The sequence below is a fragment of the Mesoplodon mirus genome (assembly GCF_964341445.2).
Source record: "Mesoplodon mirus genome assembly, chromosome: 3".
In the NCBI taxonomy this organism is placed as follows: domain Eukaryota; kingdom Metazoa; phylum Chordata; class Mammalia; order Artiodactyla; family Ziphiidae; genus Mesoplodon; species Mesoplodon mirus.
This window is the reverse complement of record NC_138978.1, coordinates 167,894,128-167,910,027: the sequence shown is the minus strand read 5'-3', so window position 1 is coordinate 167,910,027 and position 15,900 is coordinate 167,894,128. Positions and strand designations below refer to the sequence as shown.

At 40.2% G+C, this 15,900-nt stretch overlaps 1 protein-coding gene across 3 annotated transcripts in view; it reads left to right on the top strand.

Annotated features, from left to right (window-relative positions):
* The first annotated feature begins 536 nt into the window (after positions 1-536).
* RABGAP1L (RAB GTPase activating protein 1 like) overlaps positions 537-15,900 on the top strand; it is a 689,539-nt gene continuing 674,175 nt past the window's right edge. For 2 of the 3 annotated variants that reach the window (XM_082612933.1, XM_082612935.1), the window contains exon 1: positions 537-701. The gene's annotated coding sequence lies outside the window, so the exon portion shown is untranslated. Of the gene's footprint in view, positions 702-12,657; positions 12,736-15,900 lie in introns of those variants that run through there. The other variant, XM_082612934.1, reaches the window with a different exon arrangement.

Below are 15,900 nucleotides of genomic sequence, written 5' to 3'. Positions count from 1 at the left end.
CACCTTGAAAGAGGCACAGAAAAGAGTAACTGGCGAGAAAAATTAGTATTCTTTAAAAGGTGACTTCCCTGGGCATTATTAAGAATGAAAATATATGTAAGCCAGGTTTATGAGCAAGAACACAATCGCCCCAAACTCAGAATTATCTAAGAGCTCGGTAACCGCCGGGCAGGGCTTCAGCCCGACTCGCTCGGGGCTCGGGGACGGCCTCAGCTAGCCCGCGCGGGCTGGCTCACGGCGCGGTTACCCTCCGGGAGGTTCTGAAGCGCCCCGAGCGCCTCTAGCTCCTTCGCGGCTCCCTACTCGTAACAAACCAGGTCGGCCGGGTCTCCACTCGCGGGCCCTAACCCAACCACGGCCAGGTGGGGACGTGTACGCGCGTGCGCGCCCGCCGCCCAGGGCAGAGAAGGCGCCTCCGCCCTCAGGAGCGCGCACGCCGCGCCGAGGGGCCCGGACGCGCGCGCTCCCGACTCGCCACCGCCTCCTCCTCCTCCTCGGCCCGCCCCCTCCCTCGCCTCTTCCTGCCGGGCGGTCCTCCTCCCCTCAGCTCTCCGCTCCCTCCGCCCTGCTCCCTCCGCCCTCCCAGGGCTCTGGCGGCGGCGGAGTGAACGGGACGGGCCCGGTCGCAGAGCGCGGGGCGGCGGGTGAGACCCGGGCGCCTGGCAGAGTTGTTCCGGCCCTGCCCGCGGAGACGTGAGGAGGTGAGGCGAGGGCGGCCTCCTAGGGGCCGGCGGGCAGACAAGAGACCCGGAGCCGGGCTGGGGGTGCTGGCTTCGGGACGAGCCGGGGAGGGTAGCGGTGGGGGCCAGGCCCGGGACGGGATGCGAGAGGACCTCGGGAGGAAGGCTCGGGGAGGGTTCGGGACTGTCGGTGGCTTCCCGGACATCGCGATTCTCCCGGGCGGCGGCTCTTCGCGGCCCGGGCGGGCGGGCTGTCGGGGTCGGCGCCCCTCACCTGGGGGCGGGGTTGGTGACTTGGGAGTTCGTTTCCAGCTGTGCCCTCCTGACATCGCCGCCGCCTCCGCCGCTGCCGCCCGCTGCTACGCCGTGCCTGCTGCCTGGTTCTCAGTCCCAGCAGCCCCACGTCCGGGGGGCGTGTGGTTAGGTTATTTTCTTACCCACATTCAGGCATCTGTTCGTGACCGCGTCTTGCCCTCGCGCTCCCCCTGTCTCCGCCCGGGTCTTTGCTCCTCTGCTGCTGTTGATGCTTGCGGTTTTGCTGGATGGGATAGGCTGCGTCCTGGGCAGATCTCTACTTTCAAGAAATGCCCCCCTTCAAAGTTGACGCCTGGCCATGCCAAACAAGCCCCGTCCAGGTTGTGGGTGCTCAGTGTCCTGATAACTGAGTCAAAGTTTCTGAGACTGGGCTAGTAGTTTACACTGGTCGCCAACGGTGCAGGACTGGGCAGTGCGTCAGCATGTGGAAAGGGGCCACTGGCCAGCGGGAGGTGTCCGGGTGCTAGGGGACTGGATCGACAGGGTTTGTTTCTGATCCCAGGGCAGTGTGTCCAGGTGCTTGTGTATTCTCCTTATACTTCTCAGGATCATAATAGAAAATGTACCAAAATTCACCTGGTCACTTGCAGAACTGAGGGTTTCATGTAAGTGATAAGAATTGTCAACCTCATTATGCTAACGGTAAGGAGAACTTTTGCTTGCCTGACAGGTTTCAGCGCTGACTGGAAACTGATTTCAGGGTCTGCATTTTTGGTACAGGAAGGTTTAGGGATTTTTAAAAATACATTTAAATTATCTTGTACATGGTGGGAGGTTAGTAGTTGCTTCTTAACGATTCTGACAACACAATATCGTGAAAACCTTCTGACTTTTCTCATAATAGTGTTTATATGTGGCTTCTGCTGCACTTCTGTAGAATATCCAGTAGTATGATGTCGGAAGATACAAACATGAAGTTTGCTTGTGGTCAAATTGGAAGTGGATTTTGTGCATGGAAAATATTGGTCCACAAGTTGCTCCTACTGGGAAACTGGCCTGTGATTCTTTATCTCAACAAAGTTCCATGTGAAACTGACAACGAAATTACAAAGGAGAAAGACCAGATGAATTTAATGTATGCATTATCTTCAAATTGTATTAAGTGCTCGCTTGGTAGGGGAGTTAGTTGAGACTGAGTTAGACTGATGTCTCTATTAAATCAGGTCAAAATGTGCCCTGGTATTATGTATTAACAAGTCATCTGGAGAGAAGTGGATGTAGTCTTTATAGGTGAATGTACTATATAGCCTACATTGTATTCTAGAAAGCTGGAAACAAGGTAGTAGGTCCCAGTACACTGGGACATGTAGTGAATATACCAACCAACATAAAAAGGTATAACTGTAAGTGTATAACTTTTTTTTTTGGCCTGAGTTATTTTATGGGAATTTTTATACATTACAATTGTGATGTTCTGAGAATTTTTGTTCTTTTGCTAATTGTTTCATGATTCAGACCATTTTCTTTTCACTCTAGTAGTTTTTATGGTGTTTTTAAATTTGAATAACAGAATTTTATTAAGTATGTGAAACAGAAGTTTCTATGTTTATCAGCTCACCAATTCTAAATTTGTGACTTCTAAAAACTTATAATTAAAATTTTCTTTGCCTTAACCCAAAGTTGAACTCGTTCAATTACCGTATATTGAACTCAGATGATACAGCATTACAGCTGATAGTCCTTTTATCCATTCTTTTGGAGTAGTCAAAAGAAGGAATTCTCTTGTGCCAAGTAAAAATATTATGAGTTGGAGATAGCCAGGTTTCTAGAGATTAGCTTTGAAGAGAGTAGTAGATAAGTAGCAAAACTTTCTTGTATTGAGGGTGTAGAACTGGGTCTGCATTCTATCCTACTATTGTCTTGAAGTGGTGTAGGGATGATTATGGATGGATAGAGGGTGCTTGGAGAATGACATAGATACTGTAGGCTATGGGATTGCCAGGCACAGAGGTTTTTTGCTATGTCTCACAAGTTTTAATGAGTTGCTACATGTGTATAGCTCTTGCTTTATATAAATAGGTCAGCCGGTGGGTCTGAGCATGACCAGCAGCCCAAGGCTATTCCAGCCTCTGGTACTGCAAGGACAGCTCTGGAATTTCTTACAGAGATAGTCTTATGAGCATTTGGCACCACAGATAGTGGAGGTGAAGAAAATCGAGCCTTGAGCCTGAGGTACGGTAAAACATACTCAGGTTTTTTCTTTTTTAAAATATTTATTTATTTATTTATTTGGTTGTGCCGGGTCTTAGTTGTGGCTTGCGGGATCCTTAGTTGCGGCTTACGGGCTCCTTAGTTGTGGCATGTGAACTCTTAGTTGCGGCATGCATGTGGGATCTAGTTCCCTGGCCAGGGATGGAACCTGGGCCCCCTGCATTGGGAGTGCAGAGTCTTACCCACTGGACCACCAGGGAAGTCCCAAAACATACTCAGGTTTTAAGGAGAGGTTTAATATTGTGAGCATGGAGAAAGACATTGCTTGACCTGACTCTTGGCTTTTCAGAGTGGTTAATAATTTTCACTTTATGGTCAATATTTGAAATTAGGTATAAGTACCTGACTATCAGTGGACCCTAATAAGGAATAGTTAATGGAATTAAGCAGAACTTGTATCTCAACATTCTCTTTTTCATACTTCACTTACTTTCCATACTGCACTCATTCAACAGATAGGATGCCATACTTGAGTATTCCAAGTTTGTGCTCTTGCTAACTTCTTTTTGTCATCTTTTGGTGTTTTTTGGTGTAATTTTTGGGATTTTCCTGGGAAACTTATAGGCATATATTCAGTTGATTTGGAGTTAGATTTGGGCTAAGATTATTAGCCCACTTGAAATTCTGAGCCTTCTTGTTTTCTAAATAACCTTAAAAATAGAAAACACAATTCTTTATAAACACTCATGAAAAATCTGGCTACAGACTGTGTTGTTGTGATAGACATAGTACAGCCAAAAATATATTCAAGAAACTTCCCTTCTCACCCAGTTTAGTAAGCTTAAATAAGAAGAAAATAAAGTATATTTTTTCAATAAAAGCCTGGTTTTCCCAGAATATCAAGTCTAACAACTGTTTGCTGTACTATTTTCCCCCTTGCCTCTTCTAAGTTCAACAAGTACTACATGTCTCTAGTCCATGGCAAAAACTTAATTTTAGTAGTAGGGGATTCTCAGTGCAGGCTTGTGCTGGAGAATTTGACAGGGAAACACCAGGTATGGAAATTTACTTTTTTTTTTACAGCACTGGTTTTCTCTGTACCCAGGTTCTTAGTGGAGTGGGGGAATGGGCACATATCACAATTACATGGCCCTTTTTTCATACGGTATTTCCTTTTCCTCTCCTTCTCTTTCTCCTAACCCTTTGCTAAATGAGCCATTGCTACTAGTAGGGTGTTGTAGCCCTCGGTTGTAACTGAACAAAGGCTGAGAACCTTGGCCTTTTGCTAGTACTTCCTAAGCCAAATTTCCACTCCCTGTAATTTGCCTTCTGGCGGTATCAATAGGCACCTCTGTTACTCTCATTTTTGAAGAGACATATCAATTTTGGTGGTGAAGAGATTACATATGTAACTAAGAGTGAGATTTATAGCATTGTGTAGCATACATGGAAGAGAGACTAGGAGATTGCTTAGCTGAACATTTATGAACTGTTTTGACTGTGGCTCACAGTAAGAAATACATCTTATACCCTGATTCAAAACACACACGCACGCGCGCACACACACACACACAATTGAAAGAAAAGTTTGGTGAAACAATACTTATCTTTTCAGGACCTTGCTGGAGCTGTCTCATCAGTTGGCTTGTAAGAGCAATCCTGCCTCTCTTCCCACGGAACTCCATGTGTAGCTTGAAATTGGCCCTGGTGGGAGTATTTACACCAGGGACACCTGCAAATGTTACAGTTCAGAGCTTTTCTCTCTCCTTTGGGTAGCCAGTTAAACATTTACAGCATACCACAGCACTGCCTACAACACACTTTGGTATTTTCTATTCTATTTCATTTTATTAAAAAATGCTGGCTTTTGACACCCAAATTGATTTTACAGCCAGATAATGGATAACAGTTTATAGTTAAAAACTGGTTTAGTTCACCCTCTTCACTTGGTGGATGAACACACTAAAAGATCGAAGTTCAAGGTCACATAGCTAGTCATTAGCGAAGCCAGGTCTGGGGACTCCTAATCTGGAGTTGTTTCTAGTGGACTTATCTCTTTTCCTAACCCAAGCCATTCATGTAGCTCAATTAGAGTGTTTAATATATGTAAGACATTGTGTTAAGCAGTTTGAATAGAGATGAATAAGGCATGAACCTTGACCGTGAGGCATTATGCTTACGTGGGGGATTAAATATGGAAACAAAGATAATGTAAGGCAGAAAGTAATGTGTGCTAAAGAGATAAAGATAAGGCAGTACAAGTTAGAGAGAGGAGGGAGAGATTACTTTTAGTTGTAAGGATATGGGAAGAGGTGACATTTAAACCATGCTTTGAAGAATGGGTAGGATTTGGACATGTGGAAATAGGACAAATAGTATATAGAGAAAGGCCTTTCTGGGCCAGAGGCCAGGGCGATCAAAGGTATGGAGGGAAAGAGCTAGGCAAGAAAGAGTCAGTACCAGATGGTGAAGAGCCTTGAAGGCCAGTTTTCCTTTCTGCTTTTCAACTCATCTTTCATTTTTGTCTCTGGAGTCATCTAGTACTTCTTAATGTTAAATAAGCTTTGTATGCTGTGCTCCTGATTAGACTATGACCCAGAGAACACTTAAGTATCCTTAGGGTAAAAGCTGAGGGAAAAATTATTAGTGTAAGAGAAACAACCTTGAGTTTATCAATCCTAAAACTGTTGGAAAGAAAGGGAAAATATTTTCTTTGTAAGGAGATGCCATTATTTTTTGTTTGGCCAAATAGACAGCATCAAATTGGCTGTAGCAGTACAGGAAGCAGTTGTGAAAGTCTTTTCAAAGCGTCTTTAAAAATGTGCTTTCTAAATGACTGGATCTTAATTTTTGGAGGCAGGTTTGGTTTAGGCAGAAAGGCAGTTTATACAGATCCACAGCTGAGCTGACTGCTTTTCAGAATTTAGGGCAGCAAAGCAGGGTATTTCATACTATAGCCAGTTGTGAAGGATCGATTCTTTACTCAAAGAAGTTCCTTTGATTTCAGCATTTATGTCTTTGACAGCCTGTATGACTGGAGATGTTTTGAAGTCTTGGGTGGAGCTTGCTTTGTTCCACAGGGGAATTAGGTGGCTAGAAATGAAGACAAATGACAGTAAGTTGTGTCTGTTAATCAAATTGAAGCTCTGGTGGTAGTTCTCCAGGTTTTCTGTCTGTTGATGATTTCATACTCACTGCTTCTAATTAAAATGATGCACAGTCAATTTGAAGAAGCTTTACTTCTCTTTGACCTACCAGTTTTACAAAGCTAAAAGCCCTTTTTGAATGTTGCCCAGGTAACAACACATACAGACTGTTAGAAGTGTGTGGAAAATTTCGGTAATCTTGGTAATTAAGTTGCTATAGTAAAAAGCTTCTTGGTTGGTAAAAAGCTGGGCTACTTTTGGATGGTTGACAAGGAATTTTTGGGATGAGCTTTGGTTCCAAGATAAATGTGAATTATGTCTTTGCCATACTGTTTTCCTCATTTATTTGAGCTTCTGATATGTAAAGTATATTGTCCTGTTACTTTAGGTTTTAGCAGTTTCATATGAACCTCTCCACAAAATAGCATACCCCAAATAGCATGATAAGAGTTTAGATGCAGCATGCTTCAGATACCTCGCACCATTTGAATGGTGTAGCTAATCATGTCAGCACAGAGGTGGGTTTTTTTTTTTTTTTTTTTAAAGACGTGTTAGGTTTTACAAATAGAGTTTATTAAAATTCTTCCAAATTTTCTACCATCATTTTTTTGTGATACAAAGTGTGATGTTGATGTCCTTAATTTAAACTATGCAAACATTTTTCTAAAGATATACACATGCACATGGATGTGTGTGTTTATATGTATGTATAACACACACCCCACCCACTAGCTGTTGGAATTTATGGCGAAAACACAGTCTACCTGGTAAATGACTAAATATAAGTGGTCTGGCTCTTTGAAGACTATCTTTCAAGTCACAAATATGAAAATAATGCAAACCCAAAGGGATTTTTTGAATGCCGCATTTCCAGAAAAGTAGCACATTTTAAAAGGCAAGTGTAGAATTCATTCATGTACCGGTGAAGGATTTCTCAACCTCTCCCTTACCCTGTGTATTATGTACACCCATATTCTTCCCTCATTATCAGCAGTAGGCAAAATTACAGGACTTTAAAAATCAAACTTCACCAGAGGATGCAAATAACAAACACTATTTTTAGTAAAAATACAAACTTGTGGTTTTCAGTTTTGAAGGTTTAAGAGACATGTAACACTAGTTTTTGATAAACAATGTAGAGTATTTATTCTGTGCTTCAAGATGTACTTTGTCATTTTTGAGTCCCCTTGCTAGGAGCATTGTATAAATGCAAATCGTTGTTAGAGTGGATATTAGGTATTTCCTTGAATAGTTTCTCTTTAGTAAATTTATCTTGGTATGACACTTTGAATAAATTATATTTTAGTTTAGTGAAAAGTCAACCACTGACGTGAGCCTATATATATACTGGCAGACAGTATGGTTTCTTAGGTTGTTTTATAGTAATTTTGTTGTCTCAGCAGCTAATAGCCATCAGACCGTATTCATTTATTATTTTATTTCCACAAAGATCTTCTCTCATGGACTGTATTCTTTCATTTAAAATCTTTGTCTCATATTTTGCCCTGCTGTTAGTGGTCAAATTTGGAACAATATTTTGATTTGACTTTGTCCTAGTCTTCCTATGCAAAGATGTATTACTGCCTATCAAGTTGGTACTAAATTGTAATTCAGTTAATGTCTTCTTTCCTCCATCTATTTTTTCCTCTCAATATTCTAGAATTGATTCTAACACTAACCCGAGCTTCCTGGTTAACATTAATGGGAAAAATGAGATTAGATGTTATTATTTAAATCCTAGGACCACCTGTTTGCCAATAGTAGTGAACCTATAAAATTTTTATGCATGAGTTAGGCGGCTTAATTTTTCACTAACGAGTCTAGGCCTCTAATTATGTATTTATTTTATTTTATTTGGCTTCATTGGGTCTTAGTTGCGGCACGTGGGACCTTCATTGTGGCATGTGGGATCTTTCGTTGTGGTGCGTGGGCTCAGTAGTTGTGGCACACGGGCTTAGTTGCCCTGCGGCACGTGGGGTCTTAGTTCCCCAACCAGGGATTGAACCTGCGACCCCTGCACTAGAAGGTGGATTCTTAACCCTTGGACCACCAGGGAAGTCCCCTATTTTATTTAATTTTCAAATTGAAGTATAGTTGATTTAAAAAGTGATAGTTTCAGGTATACAGCAAAGTGATTCAGTTATACATATGTATATATATATATGCATATATATATATATATATTCTTTTTCAGATTCTTTTCATTATAGATTATTACAAGATATTGAATATAGTTCCCTGTGCTGTATAGTAGGTCCTTGTTGTTTATCTATTTTATATATAGTAGTGTGTATATGTTAATCCCAAACTCCCAATTTATCCCTTCTCCCCCCTTCCCTTTTCCCCTTGGTAACCATAAGTTTGTTTTCCATGTCTGTGAGTCTATTTCTGTTTTGTAAATAAGTTCATTTTTATCACTTTTTAGATTCCACATATTAGTGATATCATATGATATTTGTCTTTCTCTGTCTGGTTTACTTCACTTAGTATGATAATCTTTAGGTCCATCCATGTTGGTGCAAATGGCATTATTTCATTCTTTTTTATGGCTGAGTAATATTCCATTGTGTATATATACCACATTTTCTTTATCCATTCATCTGTCAATGGACATTTAGTTTGCTTCCATGTCTTGGCTATTGTAAATAGTGCGGCTATGAACAATGGGGTGTTCTAATTTTAAAAAATTCTGACATGTGTTTTATATTTCTTGTCAATTTTGTCAATAGTTTTTTTTTGTGTGTGTGGTACGCGGGCCTCTCACTGTTGTGGCCTCCCCCGTTGCGAGGCACAGGCTCCGGACGCGCAGGCTCAGCGGCCATGGCTCACGGGCCCAGCCGCTCCGTGGCATGTAGGATCTTCCTGGACCGGGGCACGAACCCGTGTCTCCTGCATTGGCAGGCGGACTCTCAACCACTGCGCCACCAGGGAAGCCCTTGTCAATAGTTTTGATAGATGAAACAGGTTTCTCCTGTTGCACTTGGTTTCACAAACAATAAAATAGCAATCTCTACCATTTGAAAATATCAGATAAAAGTTTTAAAAGATAATCTAACAATAGTAGGTTAGAGAAACCAGTTCGTTTAGCAATTAATATGATACTTCTCATTTTGCTTGTAAATTTCATTATGTTTGCATGCTAGACGTAGTAGAACTTTATTATGCTCCACTGAGAATTTACATTTCTAGATAGAGAACTCTAGCAATTTTTGTATTTGTGAGAATTTCATTTGGAAGAGGAGCATGATAATAGTAGATTTTAGAAACTTTGGCCAAAGGAATGGAAAAAAAATCAACTTTAAGCTGTAAATATAACTAAAAACATTTTTTGGTTTTGTGGAAGACAGGTGAATAGAACTTAAGACCTTAGTTCTTGATCTAGTGCTGCTATGAGATTCTGAGAGCGTAAGTGACTTGCCACAGTTTTTTCCTCTTTGCATAATAATAATAATAATAATAAACTAACATTATTGAGTGTTTAATGTGTTAGTTATTATATAAGATAATATGCATTATCTAGTTAATTTTTGCAAAAACTGTCTAAGGTGGGAACTATTATAATGTCATTCCCAGTTTGCAGATGAGGGAACAGGCTTAGAGAAAGAAACTTATGATCACACAGCTCGTAAGAGGCAGGTCTCTTGCTTCTAAAGTTGCCTCATAGTGACTCTCAACTACTACTCTGTATTGCTGATTCATTAAATGGGGTTGATGATACTTGCCTTGCCTATTTCATAGGGTGGTTATGAGGACCAAAAAGGTAAGGTTTACAAAGGAACACCTATAAACGTGCCTGGTGTTTTCATTTTACTGGATAATTTTTGAGAAGCCAAAGAAGTCATTGAAATAGATAAGCATGTATATTACTTTTAATCACTAAAATAAGTCAAACCATAAAATAAAATAAGTAGAGCAAAATAAAATGGATTTTGAAAGGCTGCTATCTGCAAGGCAGAAGACATGTTTTGCGTGGGTCCAGAGGATCCGTGAGGGAAAGACAAAGGGAGGCAGAAATGTAGGGTGTATTGAATGAAAAGTGGATTGGATGCTCTCTACCAACCTGAACTCTTTCTGCAATGAGGAGGAGTATATAAGTGACATTAGATGACCTCTGAGAGCCTTCCAACATCAAGATCTATGGCTGTTTGTAATGGGTGACTTTTATTTTATTTTAACACCTCAAAATAGCTAGATACACCCAAAAACTTTTATTTTAGCTTGGATAATTAACAATCACCATTCCTTAAATGTCAGGTTTTTTTTGAACTTAGGGTGGAAAAAAAGTATATGGTTGCCTGGGAAAAATATAGTTATGTATTTTGCTTTCTTCCCCCCAAGATAAACAGATTTTTTTTGAGGGTGCAGTGGGTAAAACAGCTTAATAGTATGTTGTCGCATGCTTGTGCTTAATACTTTTCTTGTGATTTTCCCTCAAGTTTATATTTCCTAAGTGTGTATTTTCAGAAGAAAGTTAATATCATTAAGAGTATGAAAGTTCGTTTTTATTGTATGGAGTGTTATGGTTTTATGGCTCTTTATACCGTTGGTTTCATTCTCTGACATTGTTTTATTCAACAAGCATTTATAAGGCAGAGAATGGGTTCAGTGCTAGAGAAGGAGAGATAAGAGACTGTTAAGGAGCTGACAGTCATACTGGAGAAACCTGCAAATGCAGTGGTGTGTAGCAAGGATGGGGCAGCTTAGGATATGTCTTACAGAAAGCTTCAGAAGGTTATGTAACCTGGTCTGGGGTTTCAGGTAAGGTTGCTTGGAATATCTGAGTTGAGTTTAAAGAAGGCAAGAGAGACATCTTAGATAGAGCTATGAAAATTTGAAGTTATAACTCTTAACTTATGTAGACCCAGTGGCAGCTCCTCATCTCTCTGAAATATGCAAAAACCCCAAAGTATATATCATTTTTATAAGTAGTTACTTATAAATAAAGCTCTCACTGAGAACTTATTTTATACATGATGCTTGTGGTTTCTAAGGTAATAGATTAAAAGGAATAATTTAGAATTGAAATGTCATAAATATACATATTGATAATAACAGCAAGATTGCTGACATGATAGCAGGAAAGAAATAGGAAAAACTAAAAACCGTAGGTAGTAAAGGAAAACAGCCTTGTGCACCTACTTAGCTTTGGGTATCAATTGTGTTTCTAATAGTATTAGAATAATAATGAAAGTTTGTCATGTTCTCTCTTACAAGAAAAGGTTAAATATATGGTCTATATACATTTACAGGGGCATTAACGTTTTTTCTTAAAAAGATTTTTTAATATGAAATAGTATGAAAGCCAGAGGGTAAACTCTTAGTTCAGTTATCAAATTGTTTATCCTGAATGATTGATTTCCAAAGGGCGTTGAATAAGCTTAGATTTAATTTTCTTCGTATATATGATACATAGACCTGTGTATTTTATGGGATACTAGACATATTTCAGCACAGTCTTTGCTATATAACATTGGTAGAAATTATTTGCTTATATAAAATATCAAAATTAGGGTTCTTGACCATTTGGGTATCAGGTATTTTTAGAGAGTGTGGACCAGATTGTCTTTCTGTTCTGGATGGCTTATAGTTGTGGTCTCTCTCAGCCTATATGTCATCATCTTGAAAACCTTCACTGAGACTATAGACTCTGTTAGTAATCTCTCATCTGTGCTTTTGGAGCATTCTATTTTCCTCCCTGTTGTGATACTAATAAACATTGCATTGTAGCTTGTCTGTTTCTGCTTTAGACTATAGGCTTTTTGAGAAATGCAAAAAAACAAAAACTACTTTGTTTAGGGCTCTGGAGTTGGTCTCTCCTTGGTTTGAATCTTGGCTTTGTGTGGCATTGGGGATGATATCTGTAAAGTGGGGATAATCTTACTGCAGAGGGTTATTTATCTTAAATAAGTTAATGAATGTAGAGGAGACATAACACAGTTCCTGGCACATTGTTTAGTTCTCATAAATGTTTCCTCCTCCTTCCTTTCTTTCTTGTTGTGTCTGGCACTTAGTAGGACTTTCAATAATACTTTCAAAATGGTTTCATAAACTGTGCTAGAGCTGAATTGGATCTATCTATGTATCATTAACCTTATAAATGAATATTTCTTAAAATGAATAATAATGAGTATATAAAAATGCAGTCTTTGCGCTAGATGTCAGCAAATCATGTAGTCTCCAAATTAGATTATCAGCATGAAAAAACATTCTCCAGGCCTTCTCAAGCTTATAATTGTTGTGAGGCAGTGGGTTTAAAGTAGGTGGAAAAGATTGTGGAGTTCCTTTTTCTGGATTTGCTGCTTTCTGACCTTGTTCACTTGTATTGGTGGCTCTGCCTCTTATTGCCATCATTTTGGCCTTTTTATGTTGGGATGGTCATTGATCTGTTTCTTGGGAAGGAAAGAACCCTGAACCTGACAGACTAATTAACTGTGTGACCTTGGGTAAGTAACCTTACTTCTGGGTTTATATATCTGTATAATGAAAGTAATAATACCTCAAGACTCTGTAAAAGTTAAGAAATAGGTGCCTGGTTATAGAAGGTGCTCCATAGATAGTAGGTATTCTTAGGACTTTTACCAAGCCAGAATCCTCAGTATTCCTTCTGTATTAGTTACTTTATTTGACAGCAGCAAACCAAAAAATGGGGTGAGGGAGAACTGGATGACCTGGGGAATGGTGGCAGAGATTTTGCACCAGCACTCGTGACCTCAGATGCGAGACACAGGTGCGGAGGGCTTGTAGCTTTATGTGAAGGAGGACGGGTGGAACCAGATTGGATCAGATATGGCATAACATCTGTAGTCTGGCTTAAAACCTCATAAACTGGTTGGGTGGTTTTTAATTAAACTTAAAAAGTTTTATTTATTTTTTAGTTATTAAAATGCTGACAGTGCTAAACTACTTATTTGATTACAGAATGATTTTTCAGTGAGCTGGGTACCACTTATTCAAGGTTTATGAGCTGTAGAATTGTTCCTTTGTGATAATGTGTTAAGACATTTCTAGGAATGAAGTATTTTTCCCCCTCTCTTTTCCCCTTTAGTGCACAAGCTGTTGAGATCTATTGGGATCCTATTGGGATCTGCCCTTTCATTACACCTCTACCGTTAGGTGCTGTGGAGGAATGTAAAGAAGTATAAGCATAAACCATGTATTTCAGTGATTGCAGTGGGGAAAGTGAAATATACATGTATTAAAAATAACTGATCTGGGCTTCCCTGGTGGCGCAGTGGTTGAGAGTCCGCCTGCCGATGCAGGGGACACGGGTTCGTGCCCTGGTCCGGGAAGATCCCACATGCCGCGGAGTGGCTGGGTCCGTGAGCCATGGCCGCTGAGCCTGCGTGTCCGGAGCCTGTGCTCCGCAACGGGAGAGGCCACAACAGTGAGAGGCCCGCATACCACAAAAAACAAAAAAACAAAAAACCCCTGATCTTTTAAAAAAGCAGAATTATTGACTGAAACATCTTATTCTCTTAGCCCAATATTCCTAGTGTCATTTAATATAAATAGTTTTCCTGGAAGAAAGTCTTAGGCTGTTGTATATGCAGGTGTCAAAAATGGATTAGAAAAGTTAGAAACTGAAGTTTCTGACTAATGTTAATTTTCCATCTTATTTGAAAATCTTTATTAGCATTATCTTGTCCTGATTCCTTCTGATATCTTCTAAGAATTTAAAAAATTATCTGTAAATCTTAAAGTGTCTTTACTTTGTCACCTTCAAATGCGATCATTGAAAAGTTGGTTAATTATTCTATATATCTTTTCAAAGTAGATTAAGTTAAATCATCATGATTTAGATATTTTCCTTTCACAGTATTTTATCTTAGTTTGTGTATCATTTGAAAAAAATCATCATGTTAGTGCCATATTTATTATTGAATCTGTAGTATCTTTTATACTTAAATGGTACACATTTTGTTCAAAAGAAGCATTGCCACCCTCCCTTTCACCCCCTGCTGTACCTTGACTAACATTTGGATATAAGAGAATCTCTAATCAGAATGCTCTCTCCTTTGATTTTCCTGTTGGTGACTTCTTGTTGTCATTCACATCTCAGCTTTTAAAAAAATTTTCTCTGAGTCTTTCCCACACCACCCCATCTGAAGTGGTCCTTGATGCTCTAGGCTTGCTCTGCCATGTTGCCCTATGTATTTTAATTCAGAATACTTATCCCTATCAGAAACTTCCTTTCTTCCTTCCTTTCCTCCTTTCTCTCTTCCTTCCTCCCTCCCTCCCTCCTTTGTTCCTTCCTTCACTCCCTCCTTCTTTTCTTCCATTCCCCAGTAGCATGTAAGCTCCTTGAGAGCAAGGACTTAACCGGTTTTTTCACTTCTCTTATCTCTAGAGCTTCAAATAATGCACTCAATAAAAATTTGTTATTACAGGATGAAGCAGATATTCTTTCTCCGAAGTAGCTTATGACTATCTTGAAAGTTTATTTCACTTCATTATGCCTTGGTTTCTTCCCCTGCAAAATGAGTGGGGGATGGGAGAGGAAAGAGATTGAATTAGGTTACTTCTAAAATCTCTGCCATTTAAAGGCTTGCTATTAACTTGATGTGAGCTTTGAGTTCTGCTCTAATGGTGTTGATGAAGTTTTGCTGAGCTACTTACTTTCTTACTTTGTCTTCTCTTGAAACCAGTAGTGCATATTTTTTTTTTTTTTTTTTTTTTTTTTTTTTTTTTTTGCGGTATGCGGGCCTCTCACTGTTGTGGCCTCCCCCGTTGCGGAGCACAGGCTCCGGATGCGCAGGCCCAGCGGCCATGGCTCACGGGCCCAGCCGCTCCGCGGCATATGGGATCCTCCCAGACCGGGGCACGAACCCGTATCCCCTGCATCGGCAGGCGGACTCTCAACCACTGCGCCACCAGGGAGGCCCAGTAGTGCATATTTATGTTTGTAAGATTACTGACAGCATTGGAGAGTTAACTCTGTTTGCAGAATCAGAGTTTTTTGGTGTCTGTAGATTATTAAAGAGATTAGATCTGCAACATGATTTCTGTTTTGATGATCAAGTTTAGTTCTGTGGCATATCCAAGTACTAGGTTGATCTGATCTTTCTGGTATTTATTCTAAATATCAGGAAATTTCAGTCATCTCAACTTTTTTTTTTTTTTTTTTTTTTTTTGCGGTATGCGGGCCTCTCACTGTTGTGGCCTCCCCCATTGCGGAGCACAGGCTCCGGACGCGCAGGCCCAGCGGCCATGGCTCACGGGCCCAGCCGCTCCGCGGCATATGGGATCCTCCCAGACCGGGGCACGAACCCGTATCCCCTGCATCGGCAGGCGGACTCTCAACCACTGCGCCACCAGGGAGGCCCTCAACTTTTTAATTAATTTTTATTATGAGAGTTATGATTTCCATGAAATGAACCTTGAGAAAGTATACATATAAATAAAATGAAAGTTTACATTAAAAGTATTTTTGTAGTAATTTCTGGAAGGCACTGGGAATTGTAGATATAAACTAGTTTTTCATTTGGTCCATGTGACTAGAATTTTAGACAGTTGGCTGTTTTAGTCTTCGCTTGGGAAAGCTTTATTATTATAATGAACAAAAACATTTTTTGAAATGGGTAAAGGAAATGAGCAGACAGTTGATAGCA